The sequence below is a fragment of the Cupressus sempervirens genome, chromosome 1 (genome assembly GCF_028749045.1).
Source record: "Cupressus sempervirens isolate cs-2001-9-10 chromosome 1, ASM2874904v1, whole genome shotgun sequence".
Lineage (NCBI taxonomy): Eukaryota > Viridiplantae > Streptophyta > Pinopsida > Cupressales > Cupressaceae > Cupressus > Cupressus sempervirens.
The window spans coordinates 552506897-552529816 of NC_143118.1; the positions used below are offsets into that span (position 1 = coordinate 552506897).

General features: G+C 35.8%; 1 protein-coding gene across 3 annotated transcripts in view; it reads right to left on the reverse strand.

Annotated features, from left to right (window-relative positions):
- Positions 1–742: 742 nt before the first annotated feature.
- The window catches only part of CLS (cardiolipin synthase), a 115717-nt gene continuing 93539 nt past the window's right edge, over positions 743–22920 (reverse strand). Inside the window, exons 9-10 of one of the 3 annotated variants that reach the window (XR_016364666.1) lie at positions 13954–14040; positions 743–1268 (exon numbers count right to left, since the gene is read on the reverse strand). The gene's annotated coding sequence lies outside the window, so the exon portion shown is untranslated. Of the gene's footprint in view, positions 1269–13953; positions 14041–18103; positions 18123–22920 lie in introns of those variants that run through there. The other 2 variants (XM_089830575.1, XM_089830584.1) reach the window with 2 other exon arrangements.

Consider the following 22920-nt stretch of genomic DNA (forward strand, 5'->3'; position numbering starts at 1 on the left):
AAATCTTAAGCATATATAGCAGCTGAAAAACATTGCATAGGAAGCTAAGTTGTTGACATCCCAACAAATGTGATTTGCCACAAAACAGACTCGCAAGTAAATGTGCTCTGATTTCCCAGATTGCAGACTTGTAATTTTGGTAACCAAGAATTTTATGGAGGGATGGAGCCAAAAAAGAAATTGAAATAAGAATATCTAACTCATGAATTTGTGGTCTAAAACAAATGTTGAGCTGCATTAGGATAAACTACAAGCAATGATAGCAAGAAAATTTGTGTCAAGTGCAGAGGACTCCAGATTTCCTCATGGCAAAACAATTAAAAAGTATGAAACTTCGACTAGAATTTGTAATCCAATTTTTTAAATTCTCAGTGGCTTTTCTTGAAAATACCTTGCCACTTAGCATCTCATGTAATGCTGAGCACCTCAAATCCAAGACAGCATTACCAGTGTGAGTTGACAACCAGCATTGTGAAAGCAGAATTCACGATAGATGACAATCTGCCAATCAAATGCCTCACAGATGCAAATTTCAGCGACGAAATAAAAATTTCAAAATCAATTATCATTTAGCCTCCATATCTCTAATCCAAATTCAAAAAATACTGTGTAATTCAACCTGCAGGCATGTGGGTATTTTGTATTTGTTTTTGCCTGTTGATTTTAGAAACCAAAGCATTCACATCAAACATTTAAGCATCCACATCAACCATTTTAATCGCTGGAAAAAGAAGAGCAACAATTAAGTTTAAGAATTTTCTCTGATATTTCCAAAAAAAATCTGTTGGATAACTCATCATTATTAAAATTCCAGAACCTTTAAAAAAAGGCCCTGGAGATCTATTTGGACTAGGCGCCTTATCTATCATAGGAAGGTAAGACTGTTTGATTGCATATTACAAGGGTGAAAATTGCATTACTTTGATGTGAACAAATAAAATGAAAATCTGAAATCGGATTCAGCAAACATTGTTTAAGGAATTGGCTGGTGAGAAGCTCTTGAAACTAGCAGCATGCTTCTTGAGGAATATCTAATATGTCTTCCAATACCGTGTCATCTCGAACATACAAATGCCTGATTCGATTAACTAGAAGATACCCTTGCAATTGATTTTTACTGAAACTAAATTTGTTTATTGCACTGCAAGTCTGCAAGGGTTGCATAATAAAGATTCCAATAGAATTCCCCAAACTCGAAAGGATGTGGTGAGTCCTATTGTGAGCTGCAAATATAATGTTGAATGATCACTTCTGAGTTTGCCTCAGGTCTGCAGTAAGATAGTCAAAAAAAACTTCAGTTATGCCAGATGCTTGGACATTCAATGCTTTACAGATCAAGATTACAAACAAAACATAGAATAAGGTATTCCTCATAGAATGACTCAAATCGCCCTTCTTCCATGGACCTAAATGACAGAAAAGATAATAATGTAGATAAACAAAACATTTTGAAACTTTAATGAGGGATTTTCCAAGAGATTTGTGTGGGAAAACAAAATGTTTTCAAACTTAAACAGGGGATTTTCCTAAAATGAAATTAATCTCTGACAATATGGCCAATTATCAGAGTCAATGAAATCATGTAAATAAGGTTAACATTGAAATAAAAAATCAAACCATATTCAGAGGATTGAAAACAGAAAGATTTCTTAATAATGTAATCAAACCTCTTGCTCCATTTATTCAAATTAAATTACTCCTGAAATTATAGATCTCTTATAGAAATTTAAAGAAATGTGTGACAATATGTTTTATTAGTACAAATTGAAGAACAAGAATGACAATCCAACATAAGTAGGCACCCATCACATGGATACCAGTCACCATTTAATGAATAGATGAATAGATATTTACAAAGAAAGAATAGTTTACAGATTGGAACCCTCCCCCAAGAAATATACATGGTAGTTAAGTGAAATAATGTTGTACCTTTGTTCATACACCCATGTCCTGATTTAATATCCACTCCTAAACATAATTCCATTCTCTAAGGGAATAGAGTTATATATAATTAGACATATAGCAAGCTACCTCTTCTCAAGAAACTTTGTCATCAAAACAAAGAGAAAGAGGGATGCATATTCATGAAATTTTGGTATTTCCCAAAACTCTTAATCTCTTGGTAGATTCTCCATTTAATTACATATTCAGAATTATTTAATCTGCCACAAATTATCTTGTATATCATCATCATGAATATACATTCCACAACTTAACTGTGTCTTACCTAGATTCTTGGCTCAGTATCCATCACCTCTTCCCTTTGGTTATTTCATTGAATTTCACAGATCAAGTGATTATCTGAACAGACCATCTGATGCCTCTTTTACGGAGACCATGGCCTCTTCCAACTTGCCTCTTTTCAGTAAGCCATCTCTCAGGAGAGCCTTTTCCCTAACACAATTGACATCCATTATCTTCAATTCTATGCTCAGAAGATGGTAATCAAACCTTCATTCTTGCAAAGAAAGAAATCAAGTAAATGGTCAGTCACTCTACACGGATTTCCTGTTGAAAGAGGTTGAAATTAAACTTTTGGTTTGAAGGAAAATCAAGTCATACTTATGTCCACAGGGCCATATACAGGTCATAAAGCATAACAGACACGAATATACAATCAATGGAAACCTTCAGGCCCAATTCACATTCTAAGGATGCCAAAAGCCTATTGTATGGCTATCTTATTCTCTCACTTGGACAAAGCAGCCTTCTAAGGCGGATGCCTATATTTTAATAGGGTTGGCTCCTTTATGGAGATATGCTCACCTACAAGATAAGGGTTCTGTGCATAGTCCAGAATTAGTTTAGGCTCTCTTTTGCCAAGTGAATATTAAAGAAAACATACTTGAGATGAATTGATAATTCAATTCTTAATCTTCATCTGGCTATGAGGATCTATGCCCAAATTTGTTTAGCCTAGCTCAGGAGCCACTTCCATATATGTTGTCTTAAATAGAGAAGTATCAAATGGGTACAACCTGTAGATATGAAAACAATATCTTTCATTGCAAACTCTGCTGTTTTTACTATAGGGGTCTCTCATTCCCATTAGCTCTCATTCAGTTAAGCCAGAAACTGTGGAGATCTCTGTACCTCACAACAGTCACTACCAGATCCATCAGGTCAGGACAGCATAAAGATTTCCAGACAGTCAACAGCAGTGTAGGATTCGGTGTTTATATTCCAAGTTCATACATCTACGGTAGCAACTAAAGGTAAGCAAAGCTCATGAATGAAAAGCTGAACGAATTCTGGACAAACAGTTTATTGTTCTCGCATGCCAAAAGTTTTCAAACATTTTACTTTGAAGATAAGGTTAATAATGTCATTTATTCTAACTATGAGTTCAATAAAAGCCTTACTCTGGCAAAACTCAGCACATCTAACTCTTCTGCTAGCCTTTAACTGGAAGGCAAAGCATCTTAAAGGTTCTAATGTTTCCCCAGTTGCCATTCTACCTATGAACTCAATGACTAGGGAGCACAAGGCATTGGAAAACGAAGTTGGCATAACAGATAAAGACCATCTTCTACATAAAGATTTTAGGTACTATGATCTATTTGTATGTTCTGTGATTATTTGAAGTTGATGTGGATAGTGTGGCATTATGATCACCGCGACTACAAGTTCTATAGACTAAGCTTCCGGAAGAATTATTGGAAACATAAATAGCTGAAAATACACTAGTGAAGAAGCAAGTCATTTCCGTTTCGATTCTTTCACCACATGCAGTCATAGCATCTTTTTTTCTTGGGTCAGTAAATGCTTTTGACTGGAGCTATGACCCAGTGAGGCCACAAACTGGGGGACCTCATCTGCAAACCTAACAATCCAGACCTGCGATCATGGAAGCCCAAAAGGGACCCCAAGACCATAGGAGTGAAAGACCTGCATGGGTCTGACATAGAGTCTGCGAGCAGCACCTACCAAGGAGAATCCAGATAGGGTCTGCAAGCACTCCAGCCCAGTAAGGATCTGGCCCAATAAGTCATTATGCTCCTCTGCAAAACCATCCTCCACACCCCCTCACATGACCACCACCTCCAATTCCTTCACAACCACCACTGTCATACCCAATTCCTACATGTAAACCAAGGTAGCCCCATACCAACATTAACACTTGGTTCTGGGTGAGGAAGGGATTTGAACCTTGGTTGCACCATTAACAGTGCAACCAATTCACCACTACACCACAAGGTGATCCCTTTGCAATCATAGCATCTTATCCTAGTGGTGCAATCTTATTTTCTTCCACCCCACAAAAGAAGAGTTACCTTATGAGTTCATGCCACACAATGAGGTGAGACTTATGTTCCTATAAGAAATAAACCTGATCGTAACATATTCGTTACCATCACTATGCTAAAGTATGTTATGAATCCCACTTTTCGTTTATGAATCCTCACTACCAGCACGCCAATGGTCACACAATTAGATCAAGACATTTATTTCTAAGTCCATTTGCATCACTGATAATCATCTTGCTGCAATTCATACTCCTTACATCCCACCTGTAGCTCACCATTATGTTCCCATGTTAACCCTAAATAACTATCCTGGTGATTGAGCAAGTCAAATTCATCAAACAGTTTTATTAAGAACCGTGTCTACGACCTATTCAAAACCCACAACCAGAACAGAATTGGACAAAAAAGTATTGTCTTCAAGAATGATCAGATCATAAAGTCCATGTTAACATATGCATGGCGCATTCTATTTAGAATTTTATAACTAGTAGCAAATATACCATAGCAGATGTATTTCTTGAAGCAAATAAGAGTTTGCACTTAGGGAGTATAGAGCAACTTTTTCATCCAACTGTATGAAGTAAGGCTCACTTGGGACACTTTCACAACCAGAACAGGATTCATAGATTATCACATTTTAACTTTTGTAATATTACATGCTTAAACATTCAAGGTGATATTGCAGATTGTATTTTGTAGTAATAATTGAGACTCAAAGGAAAGAAGTCTCTTGCAACTGATTTTGCAAGGTAATTGTCCCAATCTCATAAGCTATCTCCAAAGGGGACATTACACATAATCTCTTCACATTATTCAGCCTGATACTGTGTTGAGTGACTGAGTAGGCGGCTTAAATCCTTAATTTGGCGGGTGCTTTCACTAATTAGCTGATGGCTTCTACATCTTTGATCAGCCCATAAGAAGCTGGCTAGTGCATTTCATTAAGGGAAGTAGTGTATCTTTTTTATCCCAGTCAGGCTTTATCACTTGGTAGACAGGGCATTCATATCTGGATTGGAAGTTGTTCTTGAGCAACATTCATTACAAACAACAGTTTCTTTATCCCAGCTTGTACTGGTCGGTGGATTTTCCTTTATATCGCCTATTTGCAGCCGTGTGATGTAGCAGCAATTTTTCATTATCTTTACTGCTTCCCTGCAATATTATAAAGCCATGCTATGTTTTTGCTTAGGGTTTGAAATTTGCAGTCAAGAGTTTGCATCTGGCGGGCCCCTTGTTAAATCGTTTTGGCTTTGTTCTAGGAATAATATTCCCACCATTCCTGCAGCTGGTAAGTTCTGAGGACTTTAAATAGCCTATTGCATGCTCCTATTATTGTGGGCATAGGCTCATGCTCTTTGGGCATTGTCTCCTCACATGAGTTATCATGTGGCTTGGCAATTGGTAACTGCTGTTTGAAGTTGCAAACGTTTATGTGCTTGTGACTTGGTATTGATAGTGTTAAATATTAACCATGATATTCATACTGGTCTGAGAAGTGCAAACCGCACCTTAATCTTCTCCCATTATACAATACAAAAGCAATATATACACTATACTTGGCAATAGGATGGGCGGTGATCCTTGCAAGTAAACATATCTTATACTAACTATAACTAATTGTTATGTTAGTTAAACATTTTATTATCTCCTTAAGGAGCTGATTTCTACAAGTGATGTATGGGCCGACCTAGAGAGGGTCATGTCCCTTTAAGGGACATGCCCTTTGGTCTTGGTAAAAGGGGTGGGTGTTATTGTAGTTTGAGGGCAAAATTAACATAAGTCTGCTCCTTCAAGCAATACTGCCCCTACGAATTTATTGCAGAGACAATTAAATTCAGAACAGAATTCAATATTCTAATAACTCCTCCTACATTCAAAAGTTAAATAAGATTATCTACAGCAACTCAAGGGTATTTGAAAGGTCTGATTTTATAACAGAATTTGCAGAAATTTTACATGGTATCAGAGCTCTAGTAGTCGAACCTAGGCTCTACAAATTAATTAATCAAACTTGATATATATCTAGCATCATTCTCCTATCTTCAATGGCATACACAATCAGACCCGAGGACAGGTTTGATGGGAAAGAACACTTTGATGCCTAGAAATTCAGAATCATAATGATTCTTGAAGAAAATGATGTAAAACAATTTGTTGATTCAGCATCCAAACAACCTAATGTTGAACCTCATAAAACTATCTAGAGTAAAGGAAATTAAAAAGCCATTCAGATCATATTAGATAGAGTGAAAAATGATATTGTATTAATGCTAACGAAACATCAGACAACATTTGATATGATGAATGCATTACTAAATGCATATAAGGTCAACAATGCAACTAGAGTTCTTGCATTGAAAAGGCAACTAAATCACATACAAATAAAGAAAGGAGAATCAATGAATTCTTTCTTCCTAAGGGTTGCCAGTCTAAGAGATGAACTTGCAAGTATAGGAACCATCATTAGTGACGCAGAACTAAAACTAATGGCTATAGACAGATTACCAGATACATCGGAAACATTCGCACAAGGAGTAAGTGCCAAAGACAGACTTCCTAACTTCAATAGACTTGGAGATTGCCTTCAGGAAGAATCTAGAAAACTTAAGCAAGGAGGAAAACTAAAAACAGAATATGAAGAACTTTGTGTTCTTAATACAAATTCCTATAAAGGTAAAAAGAACCATTTCAAGAAGAAAAGGGGTAATCAAAAGAATGACAAACCTAAGAAAGATCTATACAAAATAAAATGTTTCAGATGTGAAAGTTTTGGACACTACAGATCAAATTACCCTAAGAATTCTAAACAACAAGTGAATTGTACAAACATCACTAAGGAAGAAGATAGCTATGATCCTAAGAATCATGTACTGTATTCGGCACTATCAAATGAAGTCTCATATAAAGTATGGGTGATTAATAGTGGATCTTCTCGACATATTACAAGATACAAAGAAGCAGTAGACTCTATGTCTGAAAAGGTTTATGGCGAAGTCACCATCGGTGATAATTCAGCACATTTCATCAAAGGAATTGGAAATTGCACCTTGAAACTAAAGTCAGGTAGTTCTCTACTTCTTAAAGAAGTACTCTATGTACCAGGAATAAAAAGGAATCTAATCTCGATTACGGCACTTGAAGATGGACATAATGTTGCATTCATGGACGGTAAAGTCATAGCATGGGCTAAAAACTCATCAATTAAGAAAGCAAAATTGATTGGTCAGAGAAAAGGGTATTTGTATGAGTTAAACTCATAACCTAGTCGACCTATTCAAGCCTTAATTCATGAAGCTGTGGATATAAATGAAATATGTCACAAAAGTTTAGAACATCTAAATTTCAAAATTGTATCAACTATGGAGAAGATGGTTACTGGTTTACCCAAACTAAATAAAGATTACTCACGCATATGCAAAGGATGCACTCTGAGTAAAAACACCAAAAGTACATTTCATGATAGCACTAGAAAAAACTAACAATGACTTGGAATTAATCCACTCAAATTTATGTGGACCTATGTCCGTTCCTTCTCTTGGAGGATTCTCATACTATATTTTGTTTATAGATGACTTCTCTAGGAAAACTTGGATTTACTTTTTAAAATGCAAAGAATCAGAAGAAATCCTAAAGAGATTTAAAGAATTTAAAACCTTAATTGAAAACTTATCAAGACATAAAATTAAAACTCTTAGAACTAATAATGGAGAGGAATACAACTCAGATTTGTTTAAAACGTTTTGTGAAGAAACAGAAATTAAGAGGGAGTATATCGTTCCTTATAACCCACAACAAAACGGGATAGCAGAAAGGAAAAAAAGAACAATTATTGAAGTTGCTAGAGCTATGATATTTGATCAAAATCTAGAATATTATCTTTGGGCAGAAGCTTCTTATACTACTATCTATATTCAAAACAAAAGCCCTCACTCCTACCTTAGAGATAAAACTCCTGAAGAAGTCTTTACTAAGGTTAAACTCAATATAAGTCATCTTAGGATTTTTGGTTGCCCTATATATATCCATGTTCCAAAAGAAAAGAGAACTAAGTTAGAACCCTCTGAGAGGAAAGGTATTTTTGTAAGTTATAGTGAAATATCTAAAGCATATAGGGTTTTCATACTTGGACAGAAAAATATCGAACTTAGTAGGGATGTAATTTTTGAAGAAGACTTAGCATTCAAAAATGCCCTAAGTTTTGAAGAACCCTCTCCTTTACCTAGTTTTGAAAGAAATACTAAAACTAAGTCTCAGAGGGAGAACATTGAAGAAATTGAAGATGAAATTCAAAATCTTAATCTTCAAGAAACTCAAAATTCTAAGAAAAGACCACTCTAGGCCATTAAGACAGTAGAGGAAGCACAAGACTTCGCTGCACTATCCGGAACAATCAAAGAAAGTAAAAGACCCAAAAGATTTTCTAGTTACACAGCAAACATGAATGATTTGTCTAAATCAGAACCAACCAATGTTTCAAAGGCTATTAAACATACAACCTAGAAAGATGCTATGACAAATGAATACCAATCTATTATGAAAAATGATGTTTGAGAAATTGTTTCAAGAGCTGAAAGAAAATCTATTGTTTCTTCCAAGTGGATTTATAAAATAAAGCATGGTGCAGATGGTAGCATTGAAAAATATAAAGCTAGATTTGTAGCCAGGGGATTCTCTAAAAAAGAGGGGATTGATTATGAAGAAACTTTTGCTCCTGTTGCCAAATACACCTCTGTAAGAGCAGTCCTAGCCATTGCAGCATCGAAGAGATGGAAAGTACATCACATGAATGTAAAAACAGCATTCCTAAATGGAAAGACTACAGAAGAAGTATATTTGGAGCAACTTGAAGGACTTGAAACTCATGATCCTAATGTTTTTGTTTGCAAGCTCAAAAAAGCTCTCTATGGGCTTAAACAGGTTCCAAGGGCTTGGTATGAAAGAATTGATAAGTAGTTCACCGACTTAGGATTCTCCAAAAATGAAGTTGATCCAAATCTATATTATAAAAGGGATAAAGATGATATGGTAATTTTGATACTGTATGTCGATGATTTACTAATAACAGGTGATGATCATCTTGGGACTCCATTATGAAAGACTTGGGACTCCATTACTTCCTAGGACTGGAAGTACGGCAGAATTCTGACAGCATTATCCTTAATCAAGGGAAGTATACATTAGATATTTTGAAGAGACTTGGAATGTGAAATTGCAAGTCTATGTCTTCTCCAATGGAGACTAATCTACATAAACTTAAAGAAGCAACAGCCGAATCATCTTCCAAAGATTCTACTCTCTACAGATAGATGATTGGATCCCTGATGTACTTGGTAAATACAAGAGCTGATATTTGGTATGTTGTTAATGCCTTAAGTCAGTTTATGTGTGAGCCAAAGGAGATTCACCTAGTTTCAGTCAAACACATTATGAGATACTTACAAGGCACTCTTAATCTTGGGCTCAAATGTGAGAAAGTTGATTTAGATTTATATGGATTCATTGACTCAAGTTGGGGTGGAAGTGTTAAAGACAAAGAGTACTTCAGGATGTTGCTTCAATTTAGGATCAGCAATGATATCTTGGATATGCAGAAAACAGTCTTCAGTAGCACAAAGTTCCACAAAAGCCAAAAACATTGCAGCAGCGATGGCCTCTCGGAAAGCAATTTGGCTTAGAAAGTTACTTGTGGGATTATTTGGGCAAGCCATGAATCCTACGATTATTCATTATGATAATCAAAGTTCCATCAAGCTTTCGGTGAATCCAATTTTTCATGACAGTTCCAAGCATATCGAAATTCCTTACCATTATGTAAAAGATATGGTAGACAGGAACACTGTAAAATTAGAATATATTTGCACTACAGATCAGACAGCAAATATTCTCACCAAACCTCTCTCTAGAGTAAAGATAGATCACTTCAAGAAAAGACTTGGTATGGTTGAATTGTAATTCATTTGTTTTCTTTAAATTATTAATAAAATAATTTTATTGTCAAGCTATTGGTTGTTATCGGCTCCACCATCTGTATTCATTATTTAAGAGGTGACTATCTCTGAAGTAATGAATACTTGTATAAAAGACATTGAGAAATGACGATTTCTCAGATAATGTATTGAACAGTATAGAACTACCGTTAGATCTAGGTGAATTCAAGATCATTTGTGACACAAGCATTTCCATGTCTATGAATCACAACTTGGATAACGGAAGAATTTATTCTTCAGACTTTATCTTGTGTTCTGGTAGATCTTAACTCAAGATCAAGTTGTGATATAGGATTGTCAGTTCCTATGAATCACAACCTAGATAAATGAAGAACTTAATTGTTGTTTGGATTTTATCCTGTATATTGCATTACATGCAATACTAACATCACTAGTGTAAGTGATAAGTCATATTACAAGATGGTTATATGACTCAATATCATATGTTCCATGATACCATTTTCTCAGAAGATTCAGATAGATATAGAGTATCAATTTATGCTTATTCATCGCAATTGATGATGCTAGATATGTTATCTCTCAGTATGATTATCAAGTTAAGAGGGAGTGTTAAATATTAACCATGATATTCATACTGGTTTGAGAAGTGCAGACCGCACCTTAATCTTCTCCCATTATACCATACGAAAGCAATATTACACTATACTTGTCAATAGGATGGGCGGCGATCCTTGGCAATAAACATATCTTGTACTAACTATAACTAATTGTTATGTTAGTTAAACATTTTATTATCTCCTTAAGGCATTGATTTCTACAAGTGATGTATGGGCCGACCTAGAGAGGGTCATGTCCCTTTAAGGGACATGCCCTTTGGTCTTAGTATAAGGGGTGGGTGTTATTGTAGTTTGAGGACACACAATTAACATAAGTCTGCTCCTTCAAGCAATACTGCCCCATACGAATTTATTGCAGAGACAATTAAATTCAGAACAGCATTCAATATTCTGATAACTCCTACATTCAAAAGTTAAAGAAGATTATCTACAGCAACTCAAGGGTATTTGAAAGGTCTGATTTTATAACAGAATTTGCAGAAACTTTACAGATAGTAGGCGCAGCTTGCCCCCCATTCTTCAAAAACGCCCTTAGAGGGCCACAATTTTTTGCTGGAAGTGGCAAATCTGGTTTTCTGCCTTATAGGCTATTATTTTGAATGTTATATCATTTTGCAATGACTCCTCTGTACTTTTTTTAAGGAATTGTCAATGATGTTTTCTTTTATTTTGGAGAAGGGGAACTATAGGCGATGGAGTGATTTTATCCTCTCATCTTAGTAAGCATCATTTGTTGCCATATTTGTATAATGATGTTCCTATTCCTAGTGCAACTTGTGAGCATAGTATTTGGAAAGGCTATAGGGCTCAAGTTTTTAAAGTTATTTGTGAAAATATAAATGATGGCAGTCACTCATTCACTGAGTGTCCTTATGCTCAATGAACAAACATCTAGGAATCATATGGACATCATGATACTCCGCCATCTCTCAATGATCCTCTTTCCAATTCTGATGTGTCTCCTCATTCTTCAAAGACAATAACCCATGTCTATGATCCTCTGGAGGTTTTTGAAGCACCAAATGAGGTTGCAGTTGCTTTAGAGGTTCCTAATCCTTCGGCAAAGATAGCTGACCCACCTTTATGACAGATTTCCACCATTCTTGATCTGTAGGTGTAACATCTGGTTTTCTTCTAACTAACTTCATCATTAACTAACCAATTTCTATTTCATATTCACATGACATAGTATTCAATAACAAATTAAAAACTGAATTTAAGTCTACATCAAGATTAACAATAACTAATAATTTACAAGATCAGATGAAATTAATTACTGAACTAATTATAGTTTACTGAATTGGAAAATGCAGATTTAAATGCGCATGATCATCTAACTAATTTAAAGAAAATATCAAACTTTACGGTAAATGATTCTTAAAGCTTGAAGGAAAATACTAAATTTACAGGATAAAAAGAACATACAAATTTATTCGTGAGGCTTTCTTAATTGGTTGTCCAAGCTCTGGCTTTGCTGAGAGGAGAAGCATTAACATAGGCTTAACCTCCCAGCCGCGGACCTTTTTACTTATCCCCACAGGTTATAAATTAATAGAACAGCCCTCCATACCCCAAGGTTGGGCTTGGGATGTTCATTGATCCAGCCATCAGAGTAATCAAGTGGGTTGAGGTCCCAGCAGTTATTCGAAGGAATAACTTAAGCATCTGGACAACAACTTGATCAACTTGTTGTGGCAAGTCCGTGGCCAAGGATTTCATAATGTGGGCTTATAACCCGATCTCCACCACTCAGCTTGACAATTAATTTCAAAGTGTAACTTGCATGAGCTCTTTTTATATATTAGTTTGTTTTTGAATGCATTGATTACTGATTTTGTTCTTGTATTTCTTTTAACATGTTCATCTACACCTCCTCACCATAATCAGGCCATCAGGTCGGTGATTCCTTGGTGCTTGAACATTTAGCCTTTACTGATATGACATGTACCTTATTCACCCTAATCTGGCTCTTAGCCTGGTGATTTTCATTGGTACTCTGGCCCATTGACTTATCTTAGTATCAATCATTAATTTAAATTTGAATATTAAATTTTCCTATGAAGGAAAGGCCATCCAAGTACAATTTACTGTCTTATGGCATCTTCTGTTATAAATATAAACTCATTCAGACTCAAATCATTATGGCAGTCGGTTTGATCTTTCAAGATTAAAAATGTTCTATGGCAGACGACTTCAACTATTTATTTACAATCAGATGAAACATGGAATTCATATGCACAATTCGAATATAGGATTTCTCATGCACAGCTTGGGTTTGGAATTTTATATACTCAATTCGAATTTGGAAATTCTTAAGTACAGTTCAAATTTGGTATTCTTAAGCTTAGCTCGAATTTGGAATTCATAAATACAGTTTGAAATGCATAAACAGTTCACAATGTTTTACAGGAATAAGCTGCATGTGTATTTGTCCTTACACAAACCTCTGCAACATATGGAAAAAGAAAATAACATTTCAAATCTTATGTGACTCCTTACTGCACTTCTGAATGGCTAACGCCTGAGGAAGCCCGCCTATCTAGCTTTGAGACACGCTTGAGATCCTAGTATTTGACATTGGATTTTGATTCGTTCAAGAGATTTCAATTATATTCTAAAGAAATAAAGAACCCTGCTAGAGATGGGAAATAAAGCCATAGGCAGAGAGATGATTCTCGGATACGACAAAGGTTGCATATATTGTTTCTAAGTCGACCTCACGGCTTCCTTGCCGTTACAAGATTCATACACAAATATTTTTCTCAATCGGTTTGAAAAGAAACGTAAAGATGGAGGGAAAATAAAATAAAAAGGAAAAAATGATGAAGAGTTTATTTATTAATATTATTTTATATTATCTTATTATCTTGGTTAAGTTTATAGGTATGTATTTGCAAGGTGGCATTATTGGATTAATGATTCTAATGTAATGGTGCCACTTTGTATTTATTTATCTATGATCTTAATCGAGAGAGTAAAATAATATTAAATGATATTATTATTTGATAAATTTAATAAAGGTAAGAACTTCGTTTATTTTTAATATTTATATTGTTTTTACTTATAACTCATGCGGTTCCACCAAGAAATTTATTGTCAAGTCCTAATAACCTTGCCAGGGTGATTTTTAGGTCAAACCTATCATTCCTGATGATTGAATCTTATGACCATCCCCTTCCGATGACCTTGTTTCATAATGCTTCCCCTCTCTCTCCGGTCTTCATCCTGTAAACATTTAAAACAACATTCTCGCCAAAACATCAATTCAAGATTCATTATTTGTTAGACAAAATCATCAAGTGATCATTAGGAAATTTCATTATAACAACTAACTCATTCATCATAAATGTACAACGGCTAAAATTAAGTAATTCCATTTCGCATGAACACAACGGCTAGATTTAACTGACTTAGTTTCATTTGCTAATCATATTGATGCAATGGCTATAATTAACTGATTCAATTTCACATGAACATGAAGCAATAAATAACAGCTATAATGAACTAACTCAATTTCACATGAACATAAAAAATTAATTCGGTTCAACCGCTATAATCAGTTTTAAAAAATTTAGGCCAAAAATTGTGATGTAAAAGTAGGATTATCGCTGTCTTCCTGATTGGTATTCCTATTTGCCATACATTAATTCATTGTTTGTGGAATCACCCATTTCATATTTGGGAGACACATTTGAGGGTTTATCTCTCCTATTTCATGATTGTTGTAACGCATCAGTTTTCATTTCATCTTTGCCTTTGATGCTTGTTCAAATTCAATTTCCATTGATTCTTTGTTTATCACCTTCTGCTGTGATTAGGTATTTTCCTGATTAAATTATGGCATTATCTTATAAGGTCTCGGCAACACGTTAGCAAATTGTAGAGACATTGTCATCTTACATTTGGATCTTCCTTCCTGCCACTTACTATCCAGCATGGGAAGCAATCCTGCATTTGTATTTGGCTTTCTAAAGGGAGAAATGTTGTGTACACGTTGGACTATGTTTTATCTTCAAGCACTCACCATTTCTGCAGAACATTATTCATTATGGGGGGCTATGTTGTCTTATTTCTTCCTTTCTATGGAAGGATATTTGATTGTATATACAATATATGTAAGTCCTAGGAGGGATGTGACCGAGTCCTCCATCCATGCATCTTGTTTCTTTTATCTCTTTTCAAAATGAGTTTTCTACCATGTGGTATTCTCCTTTTCTCTGTTTGTGACAGATACCATTTCTTTGCATTGAACATAGGTACCTAAATGGCCTAGCTGTCAGGAACCATCTTGCATCTTGCTTTCATTTTGCATTATAATCTTCTCTTTGAGCTGCATTTAACATGGGTATTGGAGTAGAGTAATATTTACTCATATGCTTAACTTAGGCATCATATCGTCCTTCTAAGGGTTAGGTAAGGTTTTATATTCTTTTATTTACCTGCATCTGGTATTTTGTGTTGATAGTTGGTAGGTAGTTGTACCTATCCTCACACTTCATTCATGCTCCCTCTCTCACTCTTGCCTACGTGACAGAGCTTGTTGTGCATTTTAATCATTTCAAATACATTCATCTATTTGGTTAAATATTATTTTCTCTTGTGAAGGTTTATAGTTGTCTGTAGATCCTAGAGTGCAGTTAATACTCCAACATAGAATAATAAAATTACCGCCTTCACCTCTTTTCATTTCAAATGTGTGTTGTGAGATTCTTTTACCTTCATGTTTGATTGAATGCTTATTATTTCCTAAATCTGTATGTTGTGTTAAGTTTGTATGTAAGTCTCAAATGTGGGTTTCAACTTGCCTCTCAACACTAATCAAATCCTAACTCCATATGTGTTTCTTAAAAATTAGTATAGCAGAAAATTGTGTGAATCCTTCAGTAGTCGATTAATCTTTTGTGCTTTAGCAAATGGGTGCAAGAGCCCCGTCATACACATGACCGAATAGAGGATCAATCAGCATATAGATCAGATTGGTATCAATGTGATAAACATGAACAGTCAGCAAACGTTAGGTAGACAAATCATATACATATGAAAACCAATCTTCATCAGTTTCTGATAAAGCTATTATAAGCATCCCATTGCACAAAGATTGCAAGTGCTGTGTTTTGGCTTGGTGTACGCAGAAATTGGCTATAGGAACCAATAACATGGCTGAAGCCAAAGCAGCACTACTGTGGGTGATAATGGAAAAATGATTAGGTATTCCCCTTGTGCATCTAGAAGGAGACTCGCACATTGTCACAGATGCAACTGTTAAAGGCAAAGCGGAAGTTGGCATATTGACAAGCGGATCACATTGATAACAAATTTGCTAGCAACATTCAATAACTTCAGAAATATCCCATTTTAGGTGGTAAGGCATCAAAGAGGAGGATTTATCTAACATGGCAATGAGGTGGATTTGATTGTCTTCAACTGTAGGGAAGAACAGGCTGGCATTAAATTTTGTGGTAGTCGAGCAGAGTGTAGAGTACAAGCATAAATGCTCCCACATTTACTCCAGGTGACTGATGTTTGATGTGTGCGAGGAAGGGTTTTGAGAAACATTTTTTAAGCCTTCATCTTCAAGTTAACGAAGTTGTGGTTGTGATTGAGAGCTGCTTTGGTAATAACCAATGTGGAAAGATGTTGCCCAACTTTTCCCTGGGAACATTGAAGACAGTGATCACATTTTCCGGTACGGTCACAAGGCTCAATTGAATAAAATATTTGCATTTGAAGATGTTGAGTCCCTACCAAAAAGTCTTCATAGTACTTGGAGATGATTTTCTTGCTGCAGAAGGAAAGTACAGAGCGAATATAGAGATTGCATCCCAGTTCCTTGGTGCTTGAAATGGGCAAACTTGCAGATGCATGGTGGCTTGCAACAGAATGTGTGCAAGAGTAGTGGAGGGGGGGCCTAGATGATATTTTACTCAGGGCTAGAACTGTGGGATTAGTGCCAAGAGAGGACTGGTTGCAAATTAGGGACATGGATGCACCCATCCATCCTTTTCTGATTTGGAATACATTTGGTGATAGGGAGGTTTGGCAAGCGGCCATGGGTATTGGTTTAAGCAGCATCAAAAGTTACCTGCAAATCAGAGAGATTCAAGCTCGAAGTGGGGAGATTGACTCAGCAAAGGAGAACCCAAAATGTCAACAAGAACTTGCACCAGAGAGCTCCAAAATCAGGAAGCTGCAAGTCCGCTTTTCATGAAAAATGATTTAATTGTTCACATTGCAAGGGAGCAACGGTTTTGAATTCTTTGCACTTGACTTTGGATAAGGCCATTGAACTCTGAATATCTTGCTCTTTGTTCTGTATTGTTACTTCTGCACCTTTTGGTGCCTTCTTTGTTCCCAAAGGTTGTTGGTGGCATCTTTTGGCTTGGGTTGATGGATTGTTTGACACTTGTTGACGCCCTGTTTGGAACTCACATTGCAAATCTTTTGATTAAACTATTAATAAAAAGTACAACTATTATATTTACCGATCAAAAAAAAAATTATTACTGCATAGTGAGGATTGAACAAGAATGACTACGTAACAACCCAAGAATATTGATTAAACCAAGTGATAACAAACAACAATTAATCATGATAGGAAGCAATTGTACAACTGAAAAGTGATTTGCATAATAAACTGACCAATATCATAAAGACATTCAATTTGTAGCATAACCAATTTGTTTATGCTTGAAAGAGGTAAAATTTGGAAGAGATGTGTGTCTTGTAAAATTTGGAAGAGGTGTGTCTTCAACAATCAAGAGGTGAAATCCCTTAGATATTGCAAGTTGCATAAGTGAGATCAAACTCATTCGTTCCAAAATCATCAAATCATTTTCCCCTACATCCTGATGATGGATCACTGACTATGATCTGAAAAGTTGATGCAAATAACATATACATGGTTGAATCCAGAAGCGCACACTCTAATTTCTACAGACTGCAGAAATCTAATATCCATAATTGGTCTAGAGTCAAACCGGTTGCATATATATATGGCACATAATCAGGAAGAGCACCATTGTTGCAAGCATATAAAGACAAATCAGGAACAGCATTATATTACTATAAGCAGAACCATACATATTTGCATATCCATAACGATATATCAGGAGCAGCAGATGCTATCTAATGCCCCGCCCAGAGATCCTTGGAACAAGGATTCAATTCAAACCAAGATATTTTTTTTACAAGTATGAATGCACATGTCAACATCATATACGGATCATAGAGATCGCAACGGAAGACTCAACTTCAATCCCGGCAACCAACGAATCTCCAAATGCCACTACCGAACTGACACAGACAAACTCAAGAACAAAAACCAAAGACAACATTAGAACACAAAATCTATGATCTTTTCAATCATGGAACCACAAGCAATTCTAAAGGGTACTCAAAAGTCCAAGTTGCTTTCTCTGAAGAACAGTGGAGATAGTAAAGGTAAAAAGATAGAAAATAAAGCTCCTCCACACCGGGGAGTACCGGATCCACATCTCGAGGCAAGGACATTTGAACATAAACAACAAGATGTCATGAAACAAGAAAGAGAAACATCTATCCATCTAAACCATAGCAGTGAAGGGAAATAATTGAAAGCAATATCGCAATAACTGAACAACCAAACTAAATACGTGGTTCCTCCCAACCGTCAATAGCATCATAAGACTATAGTGGATCTTAGTCATCCCCTGCGCGTAACATCCCAAACTACTGACCAAATCATCAGTGTTATCTTATGAGGACGTCACTACTAAAACGTGCTACAACATAAGATTAAGGAAATCTAACATGTTAAAAGTAAAGCATTAGATAATCCAATAAATCAACCACATCATCTACCATATGCTAAACATCATACGAATAGGAAATCTAACATGCTAAACCAATAAGCAATAGATGAACTAACGAACCAATTTACATCATCTAATCATATGCTAAACATCAGCGTCAAATAAACTAGCATCATCTAAACATGATATCCAAGCATTCCAATGAAAGCATACTCCGAAACCCAAAGTATCAAGTGAAAACATCCCGCAACAGTCGCACTAGGATAAAAGACCGTCTCTATACACCGGTCCCCAGCAGTGGTATGGGTAGCTACGCCTCCCAACCACGTGGAACCCATAAGTCCACTCCCACCGTGCTAATGGAGATAATGATCCAACCACAAACACACATAAAGCACAATTTCCATGGCTAACACTCACGCCAAACAATGTGATGACTAAAACCAAGAACATAGACAATGCATAAACTACAGGTCCTGGTCAGGCACTCAATGGGCTACTAAGTAGGGGCTAACATCATGGAGAGTCACTTGGCATCGACAAGCCCAAGCTAGTACTGACAGCTCTCCACTTCCCAACGGAAAGAGCACATCCTGAATCCTTTTTATTATCTTAAGTTTTATTACCACTCACACATTTTATTTAGTTATCACTTGATTAAAGCTTCTACACGCCAACCCTCGGGGAATAGACACCTGGTTGCGGAGATAGAAGTTCCCTCCATATGCTACCCTACCTTACCCATGCTCATCCAACGATGAGTGCCTGTAGGCATGCATATTCCCAACCCAACCCCAATGATTATAACTTCTGGAAGTACCATGGAAGGTCGGGCCTCGTAAGTCATCCGAAAAAATGTACGCACACGTACTCGTGTGTGGCGCACCACCATTACGAAGATCATAACACAAGGACTAGATGAGAACACTACAAAATATCAATCAACCAAAAGCAACTCGAGGGGACGGATTCTACACGAATCCCAAAGGCAATAAAACCATACATCATGAAATCACTTAACCGGCCTCAATCCAAGAGTATGGATTGTACACAAATCCCAATGATGCAACAAGACCAAACATCATGAACTCACTCAACCGGCCTCAATCTGGGAGTGTGGATTCTACACGAATCCTAGTGTCCACGAAACCAAAACAAAGGTCCAAAAGAAACCATAGCACCAAGTAAAAATCACTCAACCAAACACAATGTCGGGAGTACGGACGCAGTACGCATCCCAAAGCAACATAAAAAGTGCAACTATGGTCTGACTGAAATCCTATGGATAATCCAAGTCCACGACCAACATCATGCCAAGAAAACCAAAGAAAACTGGGCGGCATGCAAACCGAGACGAAAAACCTCAAAACTCAAAAACTTTGAAATTAAAACCCATTTGGTCTTAGGGCACAAAAGCGTCAAATATCAAATAAAATCTAGGTTTGGAGTCTATATGCAAAAACAGCCAACATAACAGTGCAAAACACCAAACCCTCATCCTGAAAAATAGGGAAATGCTCATACCCGCCCAACCAGGTAGAGCTAGCATAAAAAAACGGAGGGGAACACTAGTTCTCAACCTCCTAACAAACGGCTACCAAAAACAGAAGCAGAAATGGAGCCGAAACAAAAAAACGAGAGAGCCCTACCTCACAACCAAAAGGGCAAAACGAGAATCTGAACCATAAAATAAAAACCTGCAGAAGTAGCCAGAAATCACGGCAATCCAAATCCAACGAGTTCAACCTCGCGACAATCCCATGCCCAGAACTCCCACAACGAACAAAATAGTAAATCCTCATGAAGAGGATTTTGGGTTTTACTCTCAAACTTTTTAATTCAAAAGTGAGAAGTGAGGAATTAAATTCATTTTTGAATACTTATTCACTTTTTGAATGAACAATCGATTAGGGCAAATAACCAGCCAACCTAGTTAAACCCTAAATTGACCCAAACGAAAATAGGCTATTCCTAGAAATAGGAATTCATCTATGGCAAAGCTGCTAGAAATTAAATTCAATAAAATGAAAAGCCCAAAAACCCAAAAACACAGAAATTTTCTTAACTTTCGTGACAATGTGAACCTCTAAATGCACAGACATGCTCATTGGTCTAATCACATAATGAAAATGAGTTCGAATTTAATAATCACCGAAAGGATTAATCAAACAATTAAAATAAGGATACGTCGACCATACAAGGACGACACTGGTAAAATATGAATGGTTGAATCACTAACTCCATGTGTCACTACTAGGGATATAATGCCTGCACACTAAACAACATGATCAAGTGCAATTGCATATAACAACATAGCCGAAGCAATAAATGTATTAAATCACCAAATTTAACCATTTATTTAATTATATTGAAATAATATATTTACATCACTCACATTCACATAAAGTGTTACATCCCAATTTTTGACCTAGCTTGAAATATAGCCGTTGAGGTTCACATGAAGTCAATTGGCAATTTAATTTGATAAAATCTGGCAAAATGGCAAGATAGTTAGTCGTTATGATTTCAAGTGAAGATGACATATTAGTTGATCGCTAATCGCGAATTCATGAAATTGAGATGAAGGTTAATCGTTCTTTATGATTAAATAATTTATAATTTAATTACAAAGAAATTCCTTGCAGGAGGCATGTCGAAGGGGTGGAAGCATTGTCAGAAAAGAATTAGGCAGGGTATCACCATTACTGGGCAGATAGGTAGAGGACCTAGCGATTTGAAACAGGATACATCTGTGGAACTACATGAGTTATTTAAATAAATAATTTAATTAAAATGATTGGGTTAAAATATAAAACATATTTCAACGGATTTTAATTTATCTTTCATCATATTATTTTAATAAACATGTATATAATATTAAATGATTTGGCACCATCAAAATTAAATAATTTAATAAAGTGATGTTTATAAGTACATTTAAGATTTTAATAGTATTCAAATTATAATAACTTTAGAACTATTATAATTTTCGAATTACAACTTTCCAACTTATTCCTTTTCAATTTAATATTATTTGCTCTTAAATGATAACACTTGGCATAGCTAATCGATTAATATTTTTGGCAATCCAAATTGTTTTACAATCTTTCTCCAACCTTTTTATTTTATCTTTTAATTTGTATTTTTGATCTATTCGAATGGTTACCTTGGGAATTCGAATAGCTCCTTTATCACTAATGATAGTCGTAAAGTCGGGCTCTAGTTTATATTTTGAACCATTAACGTATCAACATCCATCCTTGCTTGTTAATCGACAATCTTCAAGCACCCTTGACTGGATTTTTTTCCTTTGTTAGTATTTTTGTGCCGTCTGAACCTTGTATTGTTCTTAATTTATAGTGCATCGAATCAGACCAAAAACCATCCAACGTGGGACTTCGAGCTTTGAAGGCGGGATTTGCCAAGCAAAGGGGCCTTCCCAGACTACGGTGACAGAGAGTCACATAAGATCTTATTTAAAATAACCGTATTATTATTTTCCCATTGTTGATACGAACTATCATATGATCATGAATAGCATTTTTCTTTTATACTTGATGCAACGATTCATGTCTAAAGTCAAATGTATTTCCATTTTACAGTTTGTTTTCCTTTCAATAGCAATGTAAATCAATGATAAAAGCCGACTAGAACCCTTTTTCAAGTTCAATGTAATTTACTAAGTTCAGTCATCTGCCATATAACAATGCTTTTTATTCAAGACTGTCAATGTAACCTTCTGATTTCATCTTGAAAATAGTATCGTCCCTATAGCAGACGTGTATGATTCCTCATCATACTTGACAATTATTTAGTTTCCTTTTGAGACATCGATCTGAGATAGAGCCAAGCGATTTTTTATTTTCAGTCTGCCTTTTCTTCATAGAGATATGAATGAAGTCGTCTATAACATTTATCAAAACATTATAATCTGCTAGAGATCAGTCAATTGCCATAACAATGATCCTATATTATGCAACTTTCTAAATTTCATCTTAAAAATCTATCCTCTCTGAAAAATATTTATCATGAAATTTAGATATAAGTTTGATAACTGAGATGAGATAAATAACCAGAGCACCAAGGAATTCACCAAGCTAAAAGCCAAAATAGGGTGAAGAAGGTGCGGAGTATCTTAGTAAACCTAATTTGAAGGCACCAAGGAATCACCAGCTTGATGGCCTAATTATGGTGATGAGGTGTAGATGAACCTGTAAAAACAAGAATGATATCATAATCAAATAAATAATAAATAAACAATGCATTAGCTCATGCATAAGAATGTTGTTAAGAATGTTGTCAATTTTGAGATCTT